The 15,833-nt window shown below is 37.4% G+C and overlaps 2 protein-coding genes across 6 annotated transcripts in view; both read left to right on the top strand.

Moving 5' to 3' along the window:
- LOC145486502 (uncharacterized) overlaps positions 1 to 15,833 on the top strand; it is a 79,990-nt gene that overhangs the window by 54,021 nt on the left and 10,136 nt on the right. The gene's annotated exons all lie outside the window — the stretch shown is intronic.
- Positions 8,865 to 15,833, top strand: part of LOC145486501 (uncharacterized) — a 77,051-nt gene continuing 70,082 nt past the window's right edge. Inside the window, exon 1 of the mRNA XM_081465178.1 lies at positions 8,865 to 8,884. The gene's annotated coding sequence lies outside the window, so the exon portion shown is untranslated. The remainder of the gene's footprint in view (positions 8,885 to 15,833) is intronic.

Genomic DNA, 15,833 nt, shown 5'->3' with positions numbered 1-15,833 from the left:
GAGTGATAAGAGTACACTGGAGCGAGTTGGAATTTCCAGACGAATCTGCTGACCGGATGATATAGTAGTAAACTGATCGAGTATCAGCCATTTGAGCCAAGAACAGGACAGACTTTGCAGCGGATCTGTAAATAGACTTTAGGTGAAAATGTGATATTTTAAACTACTTAAGGCCTCTTTATTTCTTACAAGAACGTGTAAGATGCCCAGCACCAAAGAATCGCGCGATTCTTCGGTCACGAATTCTTTCTATAAACTTCTGTGGGAACTAAAGGTTTCAAATTGCGTGAAAGAATCAATTTCATCATTTGCTAAAATACAATTGTAAAAAGTTTATATGTAAGTTTAAGTGTAAATAAGTTGCCTTTTGTGGGCAGTGTTATGACAACCAATTTCAAGCTACGAAGTTAAACTGAGGTAATTAAAAAAGTGATTACATTAACCGGTTTAGCGAAATGACGGAAATTGGAGAAACTTGCTAAACAAGAGTGTCCATGCTGTAAGTACAAGAGAATAACCGTGACTAATTTTGAATCCAGTTGGAGTGTTTTTAATTTAATAAATTATTTTAGTTTCCTGGTGCCAATGGAATCGAGAATTTAGTTTTTCAATGTGCGTGAGTCAGTCTTGTAATGATCAAAAAGGCAAAAGTTTTGGTTACGTTTGAGCAAATGCTGGTTCGAACTTCAAATGCATTAGAGAACAACTTGACTCAATGAGACTAGCATTTTCAAAAGTATCGTGTTTTTTTTTTCTTTTTTTCGAACCTAATTACTATCTTATAAGATATAAGATTGCACGCGTGCTCTCATTGGTCGATAGGTGTGTTTAGAGCAGAGTATGTAAACACAGTGGTGTTTCTGTGTTCTAAGAAATAGTTGAACTTACAAAAGCATTTGAGGACTCTTTGTCCGTGTTCACTCAGCCTTATCTAGACATTTGCGGGCGGGGGGAGGGGGCGTGGGGGGGTTGAGAGAATTCTCGAAAGTTGCGCAAACCCTCCACTGCGCCTCGGGTTTGTATAACTTTCTCGAATTCTCCCAACTCCCTCGTGTTCATATGAAGCCATGTAAACACGGAAAAAGTCCTTAAATATTGTACGGTACCGAATGATTTCCTCAGAATTCAATGAAGTTTACTACGTATGGGGTAATCTTTGTCTAGAACATTTGCGTTATTAGCTTAAACGCCTCAGTTTTTGATCGACCTACAAAAATATCAGCTTTTAATATTGATAGGGCATGGCACGATTGACTGTCCCGAGCAATTTGAACCTGATGTACTGTTCTGTAACGTGGGGTTTAAAGACTCAAAATTTTATCGGTAAGGCATCGGCTCTTTAGGACTTTCGCCATCCAGAAATTTTGCAGCAGTTTTTGAAAGCCAGTGTTTCCTTCAGTACCACACCCAAAGAGCTAAAGTACGTTTTACTCGCTCTATGTATCAATTCGTATCTAGCATGATGCTTGCCTCAGTTCTCCTCGCAAAGTCGTATCTTAATGAGGCAAAATATAAACAATGACGCCAGCAAAGATTCCTCCATTCAGACGCTATTACATCATAAGAAAGATTAAGGATGACACCTGTGTATATGAGATTAATCAGAATCAAATTCTGTCCACAGCTCGAACATGTATAATATGACAAAACCCAGTGTCAGTCAATGACACTGTTTAAGTTACTAGGAAATACAGCTTATTAAGATTTGTAAAAACTGTATTTTATTTAGTTTTTGTAAAAAAGGAAAAGTAATTTATCATAGGCTTTGCAGACGGAGATATTTTTAGTTTATTAAGGTTTTGTAGGAAGTGGAATTTATTTGGACCTTGCAGTAGAGACATTTCCTTACCAATCGCTTTACTGTACAATTTTGTACGAAATCGTATTTTCTCAACGTTCATTACCGAGAGATTTCAAAATTAGAGAAGCTTCTGAGAGAAGATGGCAAACCTGTAAATATTCTACACAAGTTTTCAGTGCAGTATTTATTAAAAAGTAAAATAATCGATTCGAACAGGACTTGATTTAAATTGAATAAAAACGGATAGGATGGTGAAATAAACAGTCTGTTGTGTTACATCTGTGTACGAACGAAGCTAAAGTCAACTTGAAATGATAAACCGCGGTAGCAGCAAAGGGATATAAAGACACCTTTCTAATTTGGCAAAGGCAGTTCAGTTTTTATCGCATTTATCAGCCAGTCAGTACATCAGCTGCAATCAGCGGCATATTCCATCGGAAATTTCTGGTAACAGAAACATTTGCACGGTTTCCATTGCCGCGCAGATTCTTTTGTAGCTTCCGGCCATTCCGATTCATAAGAGGAAAGGAAAAACGTTTGGTACCCGAGGTAAATTAAATGTGAGGACAGCAATATGGACGAATTAAGGGCGTATATTCGGCCTAGCTTCCCCTACCCCTCCCGCGTAGCCTAGGGTATCAGATTTCCTTGTTCTCTGTCGATTAACCAGTTCATAGAGGAGTACATGCTGATAATTTCAGCTGATAGAGGATCAAGGCCAAGTGGGACAATTGCATTGTCTACAAAATACGTGTAGTGAGACCTGCAAGTATTGCAAGTTATTAAGTTATATTTTGGTATTATACTGTCATCAAACTGATCGTGGTATAGTAAGATACCGAAATATAACTGGTATTACACTACTATGGGAAATTTCTGGTGATAGAAACGTATGTAATTATTTGCACCTTCCGGGTATTCTAAGTCACGGCAGTGCATACATATATGTTATTTGTCGGCCGAGGGATCCGTATTGGGAAAAACTGCACAAAACGTGTTTATTTTGTTCTCTACCGGTTGCTTTAATTTGAAAGTGAATTTTGTGTTGAATTTTAATTTAAGCCGTTCAGTTTAAATCTGGCGTACGTGTGCGTTTGACATTTTGGGCAAAAAAAGCGATGCTGTTTGCAGAATTGTTTGACTCTGTGTTGAATGTTTACATTTTACGCTGTTTTACGTTGTAACAAAAAGCTTGAAAAGTTGCTGAAGTTGGAAATTTCGAGGCGGTCCTAACTCGGGGTCCGGATGGCGATAAGCCAATCAGATTCAAGGATTTAGGATTCCGGACCACTGGGAAGCTGGAGAAATAAATAAGGGGAGAGATGACAGAGTAGTGTGATACCCGACCAACCAGACTCCCAAAATACCAGAAATGTTTTCTTTATCTGTGAACTGCATTACATCCAAAATCGACCTAATTGGGTCCAATGTAGCGATCTTTTACATAGCCCGTTTGATTGTGGTGGACAATGCTTGGAAAAACATTTTTACTCTAACAGCAATTACTTTTGAAATCATTTTCCTGTCAACATTAATAAGGGAGATCGGTCGCCAATTTTCTCTAAGTATTCGATCTTTACCTTAACTGCTTTCCTTTGAGAGCTGGACATTTCTCTCCATATTTAAAGGACCCCTTTGTACATTCTATAAAAGAGTCCCCACTGAATTCCCACCAGGTTTTATAAAATTCAATTGGTATTCCATCATTACCAGGTGATCTGTTATTTTGAAAGCTATCTGGGATTAATTTTATTTCCTCAAGGGATTTTTCACCTTCACAAGATTGGCTTTGTTCTTCAGATAGTTTAGGAATGTTCAAGCCGCCTAGAAACGTACATTTCTCCAGTGTTGCAGTCCATGTTGGTAGATCTTGATTTATACAGGTCGCGATAAAAGCGTTTCTGTTCATCAAGTATTTTATGGGGATTAGTTGTAATAACACCACTTACAAGTGGCTTTTTAATGTGCTTTTAACGTTATTCCGTTTTCCTAAATTTAAGAAATATTTTGTGTTTCTTTCTCTATGCTCATGCGAACCAGCTCTTGGGCGGATAACTATGCCTCTTAATTTTTCTCATAAAAAAAATCCAAGAACTTACTTTGCTTCTTTTAATTTAAACAATTTTCATTTATTAAATCAGTAGTGTCTGTTTCGTATATTCTTGTTGCTTCTTCATAAGCAGTTTGTCAATATTTGTTTTTTATGTTTCGTTCTTTGGCCTTTTGAAATGAATCTTATCTTTCTTCCAATCCCAAACAGAGTGTCAATCTAATAAGTTATTAGCTCCCCTTGTTTTCCATTGTGGAAACTTATTTTTCAAGCCATTAAAATAATTTCCATCGTCAATAAGCGAGACATTCATTTTCTAAAACCCAGGACCCTAAATATTTTGATACGAATCGGTTAAAGCTAACTCACGCGCTGCGTAATCTTTTTTTATCGGTGGAATAATATTCGTTGAATTCACAAAGTCTTGCAGGTTATTTGACGTTCATGCATGCCAGTATAGTCCATGCGACAAAATATTTGTGGCGATCTTTGGCTCCAGGAGTAGCTCTTAGTTTGAGGACGTTTGATTTTCCAAAAGTCTGTCGAGTCTAATTCATTTTGTAAACATTCAATATTGTCTATTAACATTTTTCTAGGTAGTATTACACCACCTTTTTTATCAAGCGTTGGATGTAGAGGCCAGTCAAAATATTCTCCACATATTGAATTTTCTTCGCAATCTAAATTTTCAGTTTGCAGCGCTTTGTGTAAATTTTTGAAAAATTTACCTGTTATTTATTTGTTTATTTTTTTTTAGGGACATTAATGTCTACTAAAATTCAAGCTTTGTCTTCGATATCTACTTTTAGCAGAATAAAACGCCCTGAAGGATCTATGTTTTTTTTTTTTTAAATTAGGCAATAAAATCCGTTTCTAATCAACACCGCAACTTCACAAGAATCAGCGGACTTGCATGTGAATCAAACATTTTATCTCCTCACTCGTTCATCCATTGTTTCTCTGATTCCTCTTATTAATGTGTTTCTTTTAGAAATGTAACGTCTGCTTTTCATTTGCGACACCTCGTGAATATGGCTGTTTAATTCGTTTCTGGAAATTATTTATGCCCCTTACATTTAGAGAGACTAATTTACAGTGTAAATAAGTTTGTCATCTTATACACATTGGTGTTTTTTGAGAATTTTCCTATTTCAAGATTTCATTCAGATGCGTACGTATATACCTTTTAAGTATGGAACAAAGATCCTTTTCCTGTCCAAAAAAAAAGGCTGACTTGCAGAAAACAAAACAAAACAAAACAAAACAAAAAAAAAAACAAGAATACACACAAACTCGATCACGTACATAAACAGAAAAGTTATCATTTGCCGAACGTGCCGTACCGGTAAATGGTATATTGTTATAAACGCGTGCATTAAACAAAAACTAGAAAAAGAAGTAAATAAAAACAGGAAAGGAAAAAAGACGAGACGTATTTACGAGTGGGAAGGACAACCATTTGGTATGAATTGATCCGCTGATTTATTCAACTTTCACGGCAGCCTCACATGAGCTTGTAGCGCCGAAGTCGTGTCCAAGTGAACTGAAGTCAACGGCTGCTGTTTTTGACCCTACAAATAGCTCGTCGTTACGCTTGTAGAAGAGAGGTAACACAATTCACTCAGCAAGCCATTTGTTTTAGAGGCAAAGTTCTTCATTCGTTCGACAGTGTTGTAATTGATCATGGAGCAGCGGCGACTGGCGACTCTACTCGATTCAGTGGTCTCAACACTCTTTGATTATTCTTTTTTTTTTTAGGTTCAGTGGCTCCGTAGCCACGTTAATTTATTGAGCAAGGTTTCAAAGTGAAGGATGTAAGTGGTCCTATAAAGAGTTTCCCGTTTCCCTCAGTCATCATAATCGATCTGTACTTGAAGCATGCAAGCCAGTTTGAACGGTTTGCTACGTTTATTCGTGCGAGCAGATATGTCTTCGACTTTAGAATACCCTCGGGTTACAATCATGAATTGGCGCTTTAGAGTCTGCAAAAAATAAAAGAGAGAACACTGGAAAAGTCGGCTTTCTTTCTCAAGTCTGCAACCCTGTCAGAGAGTTTTGAACCGAAACGGAGATTCCTTTGAAAATCACTGAACCCAACCAACCAACCACTTATAAGCACCCCATGGAAAAGACTAATTAACTTCCAAATCGTCGCTAAGTTCTTTTCATTCTTATTGTTAATTACACCTGACAATAAAACTTCGTTCAATAGTTGCAGATCACATTATTACCAACAGAGTGCTTTAGTGCATATAGTGGATACGAATATATCGCGCAAACAGTCTGCTCCCAAACTCTGAGACTCCGATACCAAAGGTAAGTTTCATTTTAACTCTACTCAAGTGTGGTGTAGCTCATGCATCTAGTAACTCTTTTCACTGACATAACATGATATGGGCGATACGAAGTTTAGCATATAATTTATTCATATTCTGTGCGGCGTTTTAGAATACGCTCATTTCGTCTGTAGTCTCTAGGACTGTAATAAGTATTCGTTTATCAAGAATTTTCTTTCTCGGTGTGTTACCAGCACTGGTACAGTTTGCCTTGTTAATGTTGGAGCATGCCTCACGGCGAACCTAATAATTTTGTAATTGTGGTAGCGTTGGTCTTGAAGTACACGAAGCGAGTAAAGCGACATTTTCTCGGAGTTATTGTCTAATCTTTCTTCGGTTATCGAGGTTAGGCCATTTGCCGGTTTAAACGAGAATTGTCACAAATAACTTGAATTGTTCTTTTATAGATAGAGCAGACTGTTACTTGTCATATTGACAATAAAAAGAAAGATCATCCACAGAAAAATAAGGGGTTCATAATGATATTAAATCTAAATCGCGCTTACCCATTTATTCCAAACATATTCTTGAGCGTTAGTTCATTCCTGTTAATCAAAAGCGTCGAACGCACTGTAGTAATCTTTTATTACTGCTGAAAGCTGTCAATCGCATTGAGCAGCAGTCATACACGGCATGTAAAACTCATGTTAACAGTTACAAGTTTAAAACCAGAAATAGCAAGGTTGAATGAAGTTGAATGTTGAATTGCGTTAACTTGAATGTTGAATACTTCAAACCAAAACTATTGTGAAAAAGACAATGTTAAATGGACAACAGGAGTGTAAACAAATTGAAAACTTAAATGTCCAATTGCACATGTAAGTACAAATTGTAAAACTGCAATTTCGAATGCAAAAATACAAGCAAAATTCAAATGTTGAATATTGGCGGACATTGAACGTCATAGTTTTGCAGTTTTGCTGAGATTTGAAATTTGAAATTATCCACCTTTTGGAGAACTGTAGATCTATTTCCGGCAGCAAGATTAGTTTAGAATGATATTGGTTTTCCGTGACCTAGTAAAAGCAACACAGTACTTCTATTCGCTTGTTTGAACATATATTTCTGTTGTGGAAGGATAATTTAATTTTATTCACAAAGCTGCTTTCACTTCCACTTTCCCGAATTCATTTCAGTAATTTGTGCCAAGCTTTCTTCGTCTTCAGTGAATAATTGCCATCTATGGCAGGTCCTGTACTGTGAAATTCGAAGCGAAAATGTGATTGTAATTTATTATGGAGCAGCGGGCGGCCGGCCACTGCAAAGAGCCAGAACTCGATGTTTAAACTCGACCAGTGACGAACTCGGTCCAGTGGCCTCGACACTGTTTCAATATTTTCTGAGTTCAGTGGCTCTGTAGCCACGTCAATTTATTGACCAAGGTTTCAAAGTGAAAGATTTAAGTGGTCCTTTAAGAGTTTCCCTTTTTCCTCTGTCATCATAATCGATCTGTTCTTGCAGCAAGTAAGAAATTTTGACCGGTTTGCTACGTTTATTCGTGAGAGCAGATATGTCTTCGATTTGTAGAATACCCTTGGGGTACAATCATGAATTGGCGCTTTGGAGTGTACATTGAAATAAAAGAGAGAACACTAGAAAAGTCGGCTTTCTCTCTCAAGTCTACAACCCTGTCAAAGAGTTTTGAACCGAAACGAAGATTTCTTTGAAAATCACTGAACCCAGCCAACCTGACCAACCAACCGCTGATAAGCACCCAATGGAAAAAAAATTAATTACCTTCCAAACTGTTGCAAAGTTCTTGTCATTATTAGTGTTTATCACAACTGACAATAAAACTTCGTCTAATAGTTTCAGACCACATTATTACCAACGGAGTGCTTTAGTGGATCTGCACATAGTGGATACTTATATAGCGCGCAAACAATCTCCTCCCAAACTCTGAGACTCCGATACCAAAGGTAAGTTTCATTTTAATTCTACTCGAGAGGTGGTTCCATCTAGTTAGTCTTTTCACTGAAATAACACAATGTGTGCGATACGAAGTTTAGCATATATTCATATTTTGTGCGGCGTTTTGGAATACGCTCATTTCGTCTGTAGTCTCTAGGACTGTAATAAGTTTTCGTTTATACGAGAATTTTCTCTCTCGGTGTGTTACCAGCAGTGGTACAGTTTGATTTGTTAATGTTGGGGCATGCCTCACGGTGCACCTAATAATTTTGTAATTATGGTAGCGTTGGTCTTGAAGTACACGAAGCGAGTAAAGCGGCATTTTTCGCAGTTGTTGTCTAATCTTTTGTTTGGTTATCGAGGCTAGACTAAAACGTTTTACAGATAGAGCAGACTGTTACTTGTCTTATTGATTATAAAAGGAAATATCATTCAGAGAAAAATGAAGGTTTCATAATGATATTAAATCTAAACTGCACTTATTCATTTATCCCAAACATATTCTTGAACGTTAGTTCATTCCTGTTGATTGAAAGCGTCGAGCGCACTGTAGTAATCTTTTATTACTGCTGACAGCTGTCAACAGCATTGAGCAGCAGTCATACATGTAAAAGGATATTTTTATTCTCTTCACAAAGGTGGTTTCACTTACACTTTCCTGGACCGAAATTTTGCCGGTTTATTTTAGTAACCTGTGAGAAACCTTCATCTTCACTGAATTATTGTCATTCATTGCAGGTCTTGTTCTATGGAATTTGAAGCGAAAATGTGATTGATGAAATAGAGGTAGGAATTTTTAGATAACTGTGGGCGAGAATCCAGTGAGGTTGGGTTTTTGCGGCTTGGACAGAAACATAATCAACTCTGCAGTAAAGAGGAATCGTTAACTAAAAATAATTCCAAAATCAAGAGCTTTTTGGTTCTCATTGGTTCCTGGGGTCATTCAGTCATTAATATCGACTATAGGTTGCTTTGATGAATGAAGATGAAGATCGAAAGGAACATTCTGTGCACCGTCAACTCTCTCATGGCGGGTTTCTTGTTGGCTGATTGGTTGCATTACTCAGTTTACTTGTCTGTGAAGTCTAAACTGTCTTTATACCAGAAGTAATTACAGATTAGGCTTTAGACTCCCTGAATTATGACCATAACAGTTTAGTAATGAGTGGTTTGCTACCTTTATGATGAATCAAGTCATTTGGTCAGTATTTTAATTACAACTGTATCACTGGGAATTTGCATTTGGAAACATCCCACCTATATATTTTCGCTGCTAGATTTTTATTTGTCTTTATTTGCTACTGGCCCGAACAAACAAACCGCTTCATCGGTACATTTAGAAGTGGTAACTATTACGGTTCAAAGGAAAGTGAAGTACGATCATCGCAGTAAATTTTCCAATTTAAGCAACTGGAAAGAAGAAGCCTGAAAAAAATCAGGGCTTCAACGGGACTCGAACCCGTGACCTCCGCGATACCGGTGCGATGCTCTACCAACTGAGCTATGAAGCCACACATTGGGAGCGAGGTCAATTAATTGAGTTCATATCTTCCCGTGAGTGAAATGATGTGAAGTATATATGAAATAATTCATATCTGAACTGCGGTAGTAGATGAAAGTGAAGTACGATCATCGCAGTAAATTTTCCAATTTAAGCAACTGGAAAGAAGAAGCCTGAAAAAAATCAATTAATTGACCTCGCTCCCAATGTGTGGCTTCATAGCGCAGTTGGTAGAGCATCGCACCGGTATCGCGGAGGTCACGGGTTCGAGTCCCGTTGAAGACCTGATTTTTTTTTTTTTTTTTTTTTTTTTTTTTTCAGGCTTCTTCTTTCCAGTTGCTTAAATTGGAAAATTTACTGCGATGATCGTACTTCACTTTCATCTACTACCGCAGTTCAAATATGAATTATTTCATATATACTTCATATTACGGTTCAGTTGTATATTTTATCATGTGAAACCCGAGATTTATTTGTCCTCAATGGACATGCAAATTGTTTGACTTTGAATATGTTTACTATTCTGTTTACATTTCCTACTCTACACCAGTTTGTGCACTGAAGACGTAATAATTATAAATAAATGGGTGTTAAATGCAAAAGATTTTTCGTAGTCTGAAATTCTTACTCATGCATTTAGTGAGTACAGTTAGAATCCAACATGCCAACAAAATTAGTTTGCACTTCAATGAACATAATTTTAGAGCACAAAATTTGGGATTGTAGATCATTTGAGTGTCACAGCAAGCTGACATTTTGAAATTAATAATATTTAATATTTCCCAGAATTAACGTTAACATAGATACGGGAAGAAGTCCGTTGCTCTTATATGTCAGTATTAATACCAGTAATCTGTACAAACCCCATATACTTTGATATTTAAATTTACACTCAGCATTTTCTTTAGAAATTGAAAACGCATTTGTACTTAGACATCCCTACATGTGAAGACGTGCCCAAAAAAGATTAATTCAAATACCTTGTGGTCTGTGCTCACTGTTAAATTGCAACAATTATTGCAAAAAAAGCTTGTTCACGTTGGTTTATTGATCGCTATTTTGAAATGTGCTTGGCTGAAAACCACAATTTTTCAGTTTTTCTATGAACACGCACCCAAGCCTGCAAATAATTTTTGTCTATAAGCAGATCATTTGTCAGGCCAAAGACAAATTTTGACCTGACAACTGAGCCAGTGTCATCAGACAAATTTGTTTTTGGTCGTTAGAAATTAAAAATAATAGACATTTGAGACATTTTGGTATTTGAGTGTGGACCCTTCGCCAAAATGTTGGATGCAAATTCGAATAGCTAAAAAGTAAAGTCAATTGAGTGTAAAATCAATACTAGCACCAGAAAGGGGACCTTTACAGTAAGTCAGGTATTATTTTGCCATTGCAAATTGACAAATTTACAAATGTTTCTACCCTAGTTTGCCTTCAGTCACTTGATCACAGGTGTATTTTTTTCCCGGCTATCAAGTTTCCCATGACGACTAAAGCCTCCTCCACACGTATCTGGATATTTTTGAATCCGCAACTTTTTCTTTCTGGATACGGCTTCCGTGCACACGCATCCGGCGAATTCAGCAGCCAATCCGGATATTTTTTAATCCCCTCTCCAGAGTGGAAAAAAATAAATTCGCAACGAATCCGTAACATGTGGACGGTGAATCCGGACACTTTCGAATCTGATGACGTAGCAAAATTGTGTGCAGTCTCTAACCGAACAATTAACTAATATGGTGGCACAACGTGTAGGCCTAGTTTCTCTAGAGTGAATCCGGGTACCATCGGATGCGTGTGGACAGGTGAATTCGATTTGAATACGCTGCGTGTGGACGGGAAAGTATTTAATCAGGAAAGTAAACGTTGCGGATTCAAAAATATTAGGATACGTGCGAACGGGGCCTAAGGAAAACAGCGGGAAAATCCCGCATGGACAGCTTGTCAGTATAAAAACTCAGACTTCGAGGTCAATTGAATAAAAAAATTTGCGTAATTAGATGAAATTCGAATTGTAAGTGGTCGTGACCGCAAAGCGTGATTAATTTGTACATTCATGTGTTTCACAAAAACATGTCTGTGGTACGGAAACTGTTTTTGAACCACAGACGTAAAAAAAAACTGTAAAGAGCTATAAAACGTTTTGATCATACGGACTAGAAAAACATTTGGTTACATTTTAGGGGTTTTAAAGTTCTTGAAAGCAATTGCATTCAGATAAACGAAAGGTGAGAATTTGGGCCGTGTACAAAATTTCCATGATCTTTCAATCATAACACTTAACAAATAAACTACGGGTAACAACATAAGAACTCAGATTTTAGTAGTTTTGTCAGACGAACGTAATTCAGACTTAATGACGCTTCACGATCTTTCACGACATCACCGCAAAATGCATAAATTAACACGTAGCTTGAGTAGTGGCGCTGATGTGACATGTTTGGAGAGGAGGGGAGAGAGCTGGTAAAATCATCATTATATTAGTGGTCAACTGTCTTGCCTGACTGGAAGTGTGATATAAGAGAGGGGAGGGAACGCTGTGGATGGAATTTGAGATGAGAGGCCTGAGTGGTCAGTTAATGAGAGGCTAATAGGGGAAGGGAGGGTTGGAAGGTTGGGATTTCCAATTGTTGAACAAATCAAGTGAATTAGGAATAGTAACTACAATGTAGTTAAAAGAATCAAAATGCACCAGAGCGATTTTCGGTTGATATCATACCCCAGAGAGAAAGAATATCTCCTCAGTAATGTTTTTCAGAACAGTTAAATAGCAAGATGCGTTTACAAGGCTGTGCTCTAGCAGCGCCTGGTTGCCTCAGGCGACCAGCTTTCATCATCGGGCGACAAGATAAACATACCTTTTGAGATTTAACTTAGAGATGAAAACAGTCTCACAATAATAAATTTGTCTTTCCCTTTTTGATTTCAAAACTTCAGACATTCAACCCTGTTCAATGCATACATTTGACACTAGCCTGCAGTGATACGGACAGCAGTTTCCTTGTTTACTTGCTATAGTGTCAACAAAAAGACTTCTTAGTTCTCGTGGTTTGTATAATGTGCATGAAAAGTCCCTTATTGAAGGAGAATGTGAACTGTAGAGGGAAAAGAGGGAATTGGAAAAGGACTCAATTTTTCTACATATAAGAACCATTTTAACTCATAAAAATGTGAAAATGTGGTCTTTCTTCATGGACTTTTGGCAACAGTGTTACAAAAAATTACATGTGAACCTTTGGCATGTGTAAATAGGATAAATACCTTAGAAACAATGCAAGACATTTTTATTTGAGGGTCAATTGGTTATCATATATTTATTAATGCTATTAGATAATTATAATTAATTAATCAATTAACTAATTAATTAATTTTTGAATTTAAAAATGTTTTAGGAATTTATTTTAAAAAACAGAAATGTAACAATGAGAAGCACACCGAGTCTTTTTCGAAAGAACAACCTGTTAAAGTTATTTTTTTTAAAATCTTATTGTGTGTAAATTATTAATTAAAATAATTTTAACCGTGATTGCAGTGAAAGTGGAAATGAAGCTTAAAGGACAGAGAATTGACTAACTGGAGGAGCACTGGTCGAATGGTATGATTGTTTATACCCAGAGCTTATTACTTTACTTTACAAACTACAATTAAAATTTACATGATGGTAAATTTCAATCAGTGTCACTCAGTCAGAGAGCATCTAAAACATTTCATAAACAAATGTGATGTAAACATGTGTTGAGGAGATCACTGCTGAAATTATGGGTGAGGACCAGTAAATCTTGATGATACCCTACAGCTACAAAGCTCACTGCGATAAGCAATATGTGTCATACTAGTGTGTACCTAACTGGTGTAGAATGCTACATTTCAATATGTGAATCTAGCTGTCACCTTGCTGTAACAGACTATCCTTAAAATAGGGGATCCACGGTTCTCATTAACTGCTGGTCGCCAGCTAAAAAAAATGGCTACTTCAATTTCTGAGCCGCCTGCATTTTACTGAGGTTAAATATACTTCTTATTTAACGTAGGTAACGACGAGGAGTGTGTGGCTCAGTAGTTAGCGTGGCGTTTGCGTAGCGTTAGCGTTTATTAGCGTCTTTTCGTGGCATGCTGTGGCGTTTGTTTTGTTGCTAGGGTTTGCATTACTGTAGTAGACCTGGTGTGGAGGAGTTTCTTGTGCCCCTGGGTCAGCGGTGAATTGTGGCAATTTATGCGTGTGCCTTTAGATGTGGTCTTAGTTTTACTGTGCTTAGTGTTCAGGGCGTCTTGATCAGTTTTGGCGTTTTTTAGTGTTTTCTCCCACCCTTCTCTCCCTTTATTATTTTTACCCTATTTATTAAGAATTTATTAGTATTTTTATTGTTATTTTGTTATTTATTTTTATTTATCGTTTATTATAATTGTTATTATTTTTATTATTACCACTGAGGTCCTGGCTCTGTGTGACGGGTGCTTGGGCTGGGGCTGGGTATGGCGGTCAGGGCTCGTGGCTGGGTTGTGGGTAGGGCAGGCTTTTGGGGTGCTCTTGCTACCTGGGTTTGGGGTCGGCAGCTTCAGCCCCCGGGTTCCTGGGCACCCAACCTCCATGTGCGACCCAGGCGTTAATAATGTATAATACGTATGTAAGTTGTGAAGAGTAATTTGGGGAAAACACAGGTTTTCTGGAATGTGACTGAACCCTGACCATCCTTGTCTCAGGTCAGTAGAGGCCATAGGTAAGGAGGAGACTTGGATCAGGATGTGGTGTATGTTTTTTAATTACAGTGTAGGATACCCCCAGACCTCCCTTGAAACTTGTGCCTTCAGCATTTGATTTAGTGACAGCTGTCTACTTCACAAAACTAGCCCTCTATTCTCCACAGGCAGCACAGATGTTGATTATGATTAATACATGACATTATGCTGTTGGCGAATGCCTTACAATTTTAACCATTTAAAAGACAATGTATCAGTCAGAATGCTTCGAAAATTGCTCTAAATGCTATGTGTAGAAAATAATCTCAATAAAAGTGGCTTACCTTATGTTTGAATTGTGTATTTTGATGTCTTCGTGTTCCTGTAGGTGGGTTAAAGCCATTTAGGTGAGATACACTTATTGAAATTATTTCCTACACGTAGTATTTAGAGCGATTTTCGAAGCATTCTCATGTCTTATAAACTGCTAAAATTGTAATACAATCGCCAACAGCACAATGTCATGTACAGTGTATTAATTGTATTCAACGTCTTGGCCGCCTGTGTACTCCCTAAATGAATGAGAACCCTGGGATTGTATGTTGGCTGAGTGATTATGCATAGGAAATATTAATTATTTGTTTGTGAGGAAATATTATGCATGAATTTGACAGATACAAAAAGCTACAAGAGGATTTGATTTTAGCCCTGAGGGTACTTGTTATAATGTCCTATACAGCGAGGTTCTGCTTGAAAGGTTCAGGCTTCATGTATATTAAAGGTTAAGGGGTTCACAAGTTGAGGTATATGAAGGGTGAAGGAAGATCTGTCTTTTAGGTATTCAGATCAAAAGGGACTTTTAATTAAATTTTTTCGAACAAACAAACTTTACAGTGGTATCATATAATTTAGACCTTGCGGCAGAGCCTCCCCATGTAAAACTTTGTAGAGTACCTTCCCCCCTCCCTCCGCTGGGGGATTTTAGATGTAAGGGAGGTAAAAGCAGTATAAAGAAAGTCAAAGAAGGGTAGCCATTTTTACCAAAGAAAACTCAATGTGTAATTTAGTCTTTGGCAGCTGACCCTGACCTTTTGATTTTATGAGAGTGTGAATTGAGCTCTCTTAAACATTTGGTATTTTTTTCGTTACATCATATATCGATTTCATATTTAAAAAATGTAATGTCCATTGGCAGTTAGTTGGAAAGCTCTCGCTGACTGTGGCCAACCTCTGCCGCATCCACTGTACAACCAAACAGATGTCATCAGTCAGTGCTATTAAGAAAGCCTGTTTAAATTGTAATGTAGTTATTATAATAATAATAATCACTTTATTTAAGTGTCGATGTATTTAGCACTAATGTGCTAATTGGGGACACTGTAAATAAATAAACAAATATTTCAAATATAACATAAACTATTAAGAATCCCAACTGGTGGGAGGTTGATCAATTGGCTATTTACACAACGCGGCCGAGGAGTTGAACTCGGGGCTACCGAGAACAAATCCAGATAGCGGTAGGGCGGAGGATTTGAACCAGGGACCTCCAGATTT

This window comes from Orbicella franksi, chromosome 5 (assembly GCF_964199315.1).
Source record: "Orbicella franksi chromosome 5, jaOrbFran1.1, whole genome shotgun sequence".
NCBI classification, from domain to species: Eukaryota; Metazoa; Cnidaria; class Anthozoa; order Scleractinia; family Merulinidae; genus Orbicella; species Orbicella franksi.
Note: the sequence above shows the minus strand (reverse complement) of the source record. Positions and strands in the feature narration are given on the sequence as shown.